We start from the raw sequence: 8,459 nt of genomic DNA, 5'->3' as shown, positions 1-8,459 counted from the left end.
AAAGTTACTGAGTTTGTTCATGATAAAAGCAATCATTCGTTTTCCTAACACCAGGACCGAAATGTTTTGCTTTCATGAAATATCCATAACCATACAATCTATGACATGCCACTGCATTCTCTCACTTCAACAGCTCTAAACATGGTGTATGCAAGTGCATGATGGATGAAGCCATACAGAGCATTACAAGTCACAAAAGGGCATCTTCAAATCCTCCTGACCCACCAGGAGGTTCTGACCAGCATCCAGAGCCAGAGCACGTCCGCTGTTAGCGACTCAAGCTCAAAAACACTTTCCTAGCCAATCAATGCTGTTATGTACAATACATAAACATCCAATGACAGGACTGCTTCCTTAATTAAGATATGGCAGTGAGCATCCAGCCTGCTGTACAAACTTACGTAGAAGATTGCTCCCCAGAGAAAATACAGCATGTCTTTTCACTTTTATTACTTGAGGGATCTGTGTCTGTCTACATCTCATGTCAACTTATCTATTCATTTGTCTGTATTTCAGCCTAATTAAGTCAGTGGAGAAAAAACAGAACAAATCTTATACACCCTGTAGCCATGGTAAGTGAAGAGAATTAAATATAAGGGTGCACTAAAACACTAATAATAAAGATAATGATGTTATTTGAAGAGTGAATTTCTGCCTGAGAAACTCTCAAATAAAACACAAGACCAATCAAGAGTCGGACTGCCATAAAAGCTTAAATCACATTTTTAATCAACTAAAATAGATTTTAACATCAAGGTGAAAAGTAAAACAAATTGTATGGTTGTAAATTCATCACATTATTATTGATGTGAGTGAACAGCAGCAGAAACCTGTAATTACAGATATAGCTGTGTGTAGCATCTCTGTCAGGCCAGTCTGTTCTCAAACTCCAGTTCTGTAATTTGATGTTTTATAGTAGGTTACATTCACTGGTCTTTTATTTACACTTGAAACACAAATTGTGACTCACAAAAGCAATAGGCGTTTTTCTTTTCTAAATGCTGTTTCATGTATTGTTCCAAGAATAAAAGATGATGAGAAAAACACACGGCATTTGAAGACTTAAGTGGGTCAGGCTATGTCAAGTTTTTGGTCATTTATATATGGTATGAATAAAGACGAGATACCGTAAGTGATATTTTGCAGTCCTGTTTTACACAGCACTTACCAGGGAGCATATTCACTGTGTAGTTAGGGCTGTTATTTTTCCACCGAGTTCCTGTTGATAGTTAGGATTCTGTAGCTGACACTTTTTTGTTTGTTCAACCAAACTCCTAATTCCTTATTAATTATAAGTTCCTTCTGGCAGAAATTTATACATAAACAGCCTGTGTGTGCAGGAGGATATTCCATGAAAGCTAACAGAGGTTGTTGTGAAGTACATGTTAATGCTTTCATGAACTGGACATACTGTAGATTGGAGGCCATCCAGCAGCTGACATTATAGAATGTCCATTTATCAGAAGGAACATGTGGAGGATTATCACTTCAACTGGTACACATTCTGGAAACAATGTCACAGAATCTTAAAAAATACTGGAGATTCAGAAAAATGAAGGCTGCTCATGTGAGAATGTGCTGGCAGCTCAAATGTCGAAAGGCGCATCTGTTTACTGCTGCAGAGGAGTCACACTGAAATGGGTCAGATGCTTTAGGTCGGTGCATCATCCATCATCTGCTGGGGATGGTAGGACAGGGGGAAACTGGTGACACTCTGGCTATTCCAGCTGATGATAAAAAGTTAAGATGCTAAAAGAGTATTCATAATTGCTTAGAAATTGCAAGTCAGAGGTGAAAGAACAGTAAGGAACACAACAGTTGTCAAGGCATGCTCCTAATTAGTCAGAATAAGAACAAAAACGGTGTTCAAATGTTTTAGTGCACAAACTTTCATTGTGCTAGACAGGTCTATAAGGTCTAAGATTTTAAATGGTTTGATAAGATGAAAATGTGTGGAGCTTGTTGGGGAGGATACACAGCCAGAGAAGCTGATTTTGGAGGATGAAAGGTCCCATACAAATTATATTTGCGCAAAAAAAAAAAAAAAAAAAAAAAAAAAAGACTTCAAAAGCATATATTACTTCTGACTTGGCAAAAGTGATTCCAAGGAAGTTTATTTTATGTGGAACGGGGCAATGAAGGATAAGATTGAAGAATATACAGACTGGAAACGTAGGGAAAACACCTGGCTGTATTCAAAAGTAACAACATTTCCTTTTTTAAATTGGCACAAAACTCCAAATAAAAAAAAAAAAAAAAAAAAAAGACTAAGAGGTCTTAAGGGAGGTTACGTATCAGACTCTCTTGGAGGGGTGCAGTTACTTCCTGGAGCCTCATCACCACTGTGAGGTGTTGCCAGGTAACCATCAGAGACTTCAAACAGCCTATGAGTACAGTATTTCCCAAAATATTAAATTCTTCCTTCAACATACAGTATATAGAACCAGATAGTAATAAAGGCCTAACAGTGCTACAGTGAAATATGTTTATTTTATTTGATGTTTGTGCACATTTTCCGCATAATTTTATGACTGGTTAGTAAATAGTGACTGTCATACATAAGTATATGTATAAAGGTTCATTTATGACCCTGGAAATAAAAAAAGTCTTAATACAAGTTCAAGTTACCACTTTTCTCAGGTGTTTGACTGCGTCTCATTGTTTCTCTGAACAGATAGTTGTGCAATCTAGCTCCTGCCTGCAGTTTAAAGTTCATGAAGACTGTAAGACACCCGAACAGCCATATGTTTTACCAAACATGCCACCTGACACCCATGTACGATATCAAAGACACTAATCTGTTTCACAGCACCAAAACTGTTTGTCACAAACTGAAGGAAGCCTATAACAGTGGTAGTTTTGGAGCAATGTGTCCTGAGTGTAACTGAATTCTCATGGCTGTCTTAAAGTATTGGCCATACAGTAAGTCGCCAGGTCTGTAGCAAATTACATCTCAGCTGTGCAATTACGGTACCGGCCAAGAAATGTTTGGACATTTTCACTGCAAAGGCTTGTATGTGTCAGTGGATCCCAGATATATAATTACAACAAAATGTACTGCAATTATCGGAAGGCTGAGGAACAGAGCTTACAATTAGGGCTGGGTTGAACAAGTTTAAGATTTCACATGCAATTATACTTAAGTACTGTATTTCATATCAATTCATGTTGCAAACCTGCCAAATGTGACATAAACAGAACATGGAGACAAACTGTGAGTCATTTAAGACAGCCTTCAATTAGTGAACATACAGTATTTTCAATTTAGAAATTACTTAAAATAATTATAATAACTTCACAACAGCTGTGAAATGCTAATTCAGCTCCATATGCTTCGTTATCTTAGCTCTAACACTTATCAGACCTTTGTCATCGTGGTGACAATAATACGCTCCCTATGACGGTTCCACTGGCAGGAGTGTAGACGTTTGTCATCAGGAAAATATTCATGAATGCAAAGTTTTAGTTATGGAACCATCATAGTTTCAATACATTTTCAGGCACACACAAAAAAAACTTGGTTACGTTTAGAAAAGATTGTGGTTTGGGTGAAAATAACAGCACATGATGAAGGCTGTGAAAAAGTCATCGATTAAAGAAACAATGTTTCTCACTGGAATCAAACTCTGAACACCTGTGGAGGAAAATCCTGAGTCTGTCCCATAAGTCATCCATCCACTCCAACCTCCTCCTAACATGGACTTTGTCTATGTCACCTAGCTTCCTCCTTCGCTCGTGTCATAATTAATACTAACCTGCTGACACACATGAAATATAGACTTGTTGTTTTTTACAGGAGGACAATCTCTTTGGCAGTAAGGCCTCTAATCTACTGACTAAATGCGTTATCACTTTCAAAAGTGACATTTAGACATTTGAACAAACAAATGTTTTCATTATTTTTGTAAGTAACATTATCAGGCAACGTTTTGGTTGTAGTAGCAGTAGCAGTACAGAAGGTCTTGGAGTCTCCAGAATTTCTGGGTGATGGTGAAAAATATTATATATAAGAACTATTTTTCCAAAATGTCTGCTAGAATTGCAGAACAATGTGCATTTAACAGCCTATATTGTGGTTGAATAGTGGTATTAATGGTGTTGTCAAAGCTTTGGCAGACCACTAGAGTTAAGACAAAACAACACCGTGTTGATCTAACCCCTCCCAGGTTTTAAAATTTTATCTACTCTACCTTCTGTCAGGAGATGATGGAGCAGCATTAACTGGACACGATGCCAGTAAATGGATACCTAGGTGGGGGGGCTGAGTATAGTGCAGTATTCCAAGTTAAGCACCCTGGCATGCACCAGCAACAGGTGGTGCCTTTATGGCTGCCCTGAGTGTTGCATGACAGTGATAGCTATGGGTTAATCACCAGTGGACTGGGGAGGGAACACAAGCTGAATGTGTGTGGACGACACAGTAAAAAGCAAGGTGTGAAAAATACAGAGGGGGCAAAAAGAAAAAAATCCCCAGATTATGGCAGTGAGCGTTTTAGGCAGCACTTTTTTGTGCAGGAACAAAGCTGATCACATACTTGTCTAGAAAGAGAGACATGTCAGTTATCCCAAATCGTCCCTCAGCAGCCAAACCACATGATGAAGAAACATTCCAGAGAGGCCACGCTAACCTTGACCCCTGATCTTCTCAAAACTAAAAGAACGTCTGATCCTAACTCGGTTCCAATGGATCTGAGCCACTATGCTTCTGAAATATGGCCTGCAATGAAATAAACATTCACTAGTAAGAGTCATCATTTAAAGAAGCAGTATTGGGTTTAAATACTCATGGATTAACTAAATAACTGAGTAATTCTAACTTTTCTTTTCACATTTGTAACAGATGAGGCCATACCAAATGTTTCCCAATAACTGACATGACAGAACAGGTCAAATTCATCTACACCTGACCCTGCAGTCCAAGCTGAGCCTTATCCACACTCATATCCATTTCTATTATCAGTGAGGAAAGTTGATCAGCTGATCAGTGCGGCCTGGACAATACAAAAACATCCAATGAGATTACATATAGAGGACTGATAAAGCATACTGTTCCCTCTGGATCCACCTCTGAAAGTGCATGTGCACGTGTTAAAGCTCGACACAGCGATGGTTCTTTTAACAAATATGTAATTACCATAACCTTGCTTACACCTACAGTACTGCATGAAAACCAAACTTTGGCTGTGTTAAACTTCATCTTTGAGCTAGGAGCCCTGTGAAAACCAATTTAGCTCAATGTGCTGTGTTCACAGACTGACACCAGCTCCCACTCTTGTGATGGCGACACACCAGCAGGTGACCATTTCACATTCCTTCTAAACTACCAGTTAACATATATGAAGATGGCATCATCTCTCATATCGAAGCACCGCACAAGTCTGCTCAACCATCTGTTAACGGCGCCATGCCAAGCCCGTGTGTGATCCATACAGCCAGCGAGAACTCAGATCCTACCACACACTCTTGTCTCCAAAGAGTAAACAGTTCACGTATTTGGGTGAACGATGCAAAGATTCACACTCTGAAAAGGTAGAAAGTTATTTCTTTTAATTGTGCAAAACCTAACACTTGCATCAGTGCCATACTTTGCATCAACAAGTTTATTCTAGAGTTGTACTTCAGTAAAGTTTTGAGAAGCTTGTTTACTAGAGTAATTTAATTTTCTGTTCCTTTACTTCTACTCTACTACAGTTCAGTAGGAAAATATTGTAATTTTACTACACAGACAACTATATATAGTCATTCATTGCTTTGAAGATTTTACATATTAACATTACTGTTAAAGACAAACCTGCCCAACAGTATATGTAGTAGTTAAAGTCAGCTCAAAATGATACTTAAAGGTTTATGCATCAGTAACAATAATAATATATTTTTAAAACCCCAGCATTGTACTTTTACTTTTTGATAGTTTGCAATTTGTTAATAATACATCTGTAGTTTTAGATAAGATTTCTGAATGGAGGTTTTACACCGAGGTGCCCTACCCCTAGTATATGTTCCAACACAGTCACTTCTAATGTCTCAACAAAAAAAACAGCAAAATCTTCTGTAGTTCATTTTGTAATGTTTAAAATATTAAGCCCACTTCACATCTAAGCTTTACATCCATCTAGGACTGAACAGCATGTTCCTCACTGCTCCATTGACCATAATGATAATATAATTTAAGGATGACTACTCAGAGTTGTATTATAAAATGGAAACCCAAACTTGTCCTACTAACTTGCTGAGCTTGTGTGTCTTACTGGCAGTCGGGGGGAGGTAATACTAAATGTAAAGTCCATTGCTTTCACTTGATTCATATCAGACTATAGGTTTTCTGAGTGTGATAAGCATTTCAATGTGAGGACTATGTTGGTCACTGTCTCATTTTCAGTAGAACATTCCTTTCAAAGTATAATTCAGCCAAAATCGAGTTTTCCATGCTGTTGAGTCCATGACGGGGACATGATGAACACCAATTTAAAGTCGGAGAAGTGTGAAAAGCAAGCATTCAATTACTCTGGAGCTAAAGTAAGATGTTTGGCTGTGGCTTCTAGCTCACTGGTTGGATGTGTATGTGCTTTAAGGGGGTGGAAAGCATGAAAAGGTTTTATTTACTCAAACATCCTGGTTGAGAGGTTAGGTAGAGGCCACATTTCAGCAGCATACTGGCAACTGCAGCCAGAGATAAAACACGTTTGCATGTCTGTTACCATTAGACTTGAAAATGACGTCCTATTGTCTTGACAACACAAGTGTGCTAAAAACAATGTTTAGTGAACTCAGAAAAGCGCAAACTCACTAACAGACATGATCAAAGCTGCATATGAACTCAACAAATCCACAGTGGAGAGAACAAAACTGAATCAGCCTTTCTTTACAACCAAAGATATCAAAAATATCTCCTGATTTATATATGCTGCAGTGGCCCGAGTTCAGCATAGCAAAGCTAGCAGAGCAGTAAATCAGACACATGGTGTGACCTCATCAGCCGCACGCCTCTTATAAGGATTGGGGGCATTACCTTTCCCGATCACATGGTGCACTCCCTGAAGCGCCAAAACATTACTCACAGTTGATAAAAATGTCTTTCTGATTCTGACACTATTAAAATTATCCAGATAAAAATAGAGCAGCCATAGGCACCTGAGGAGCAGAGTTGGTGGCCTGCTTTGTTACTTCTGCAGTCCAGTTGCTTTAAATGCAAAATCAATTTTATTATACCATAAATAAAAAATAAAAAAAATAAAAAAACACAGCAATTCCATTTGGCAGCTGATAAAGCAGATCCATATTAAAAAATGAAACCCACTTGAATGCTTTACACACAAATATCAAATAGAGCTTTCCATGTCTGGCAGTAATGTAGCGGTAAAATACTGCACTGACCGAGACGGATCAAAATGAAAGAGTGAGATAAGATGTCGCTTGAGGAAACAGTCTGAAAGAAAGGTCTGGAATATCAAAGAATAGGTGGATATGGATGGTAAATGAATTGGAAGAGAGGCAACAGAGAGCCAGAGGAGGTGGAATGTGATGTGAATTACGAAACAGACCATCAGAAACCAATGCTGGCAACTGTGAAGTGCCAAGGTGCAAGGAGGTCAAGGAACTGTACACATACAACTGAAAGTTGGGAAAAGAGCAGAGGCATGAGAAAGCAAGTAACAGCACATGGTGGAGAAATTGTTTGAAAAGTTAATACCTGTACATATATTTATGCAAAGTGGAATCAAAATGTGTGATAATGGAGCTACAGTCTGACAAAAGCATCCATCAAATGTGATGAAATGAATCAGGCACAAGATTTGTTGTGAGCAAGTGTCTCAAGAAAGAAGTCAGAAAAACTGACAGATTTATGGTTCCTGTTTTCTGGGTTCACTGGTTTGACTGTCAAGGCAAGAAAGGTCTGGGCAGTCAGAAGGACTGGCATGTGGTTCAATACCCAGACAAATATTTACAGGCCAAACGTGAACTTCTCTCAAGCAGAAGTCACTCTAGTATTCCAAGTTCATAATATTGGAAACTGAATTTTAAATAGTGAGGAAAAATAAAAAAATTAATCCATTCTTTAAGTATCATGTTTCATCGATGCAAAAAAAAAGTACCGTATTTTCCGGACTATAAGTCGCTCCTGAGTATACGTCGCACCAGCCAAAAAATGCATAATGAAGAAGAAAAAAACATATATAAGTCGCACTGGACTATAAGTCGCACTTTTTGGGGGAAATTTATTTCATAAAATCAGAGACCAAGAACATACATTTCATCTTGAAAGGCAAGTTATCTTAATAACAATAAAATGGAGAACAACAGGCTGAATATGCGTCTGTTAACATAACGTGAATAGGCGGTATGTTAACGTAACATATTAACAGTTGTCCGTGCTCTGATAGAGAGGCGGTTGCGTTGCATGAAGCGGTAACACCAAGAAGGTCCTCCCGCAAAGTCATTTATATTCATCGCCTTGGCAA

Source organism: Monopterus albus, unplaced genomic scaffold, assembly GCF_001952655.1.
Source record: "Monopterus albus unplaced genomic scaffold, M_albus_1.0 scaffold1.1, whole genome shotgun sequence".
Lineage (NCBI taxonomy): Eukaryota > Metazoa > Chordata > Actinopteri > Synbranchiformes > Synbranchidae > Monopterus > Monopterus albus.
Note: the sequence above shows the minus strand (reverse complement) of the source record.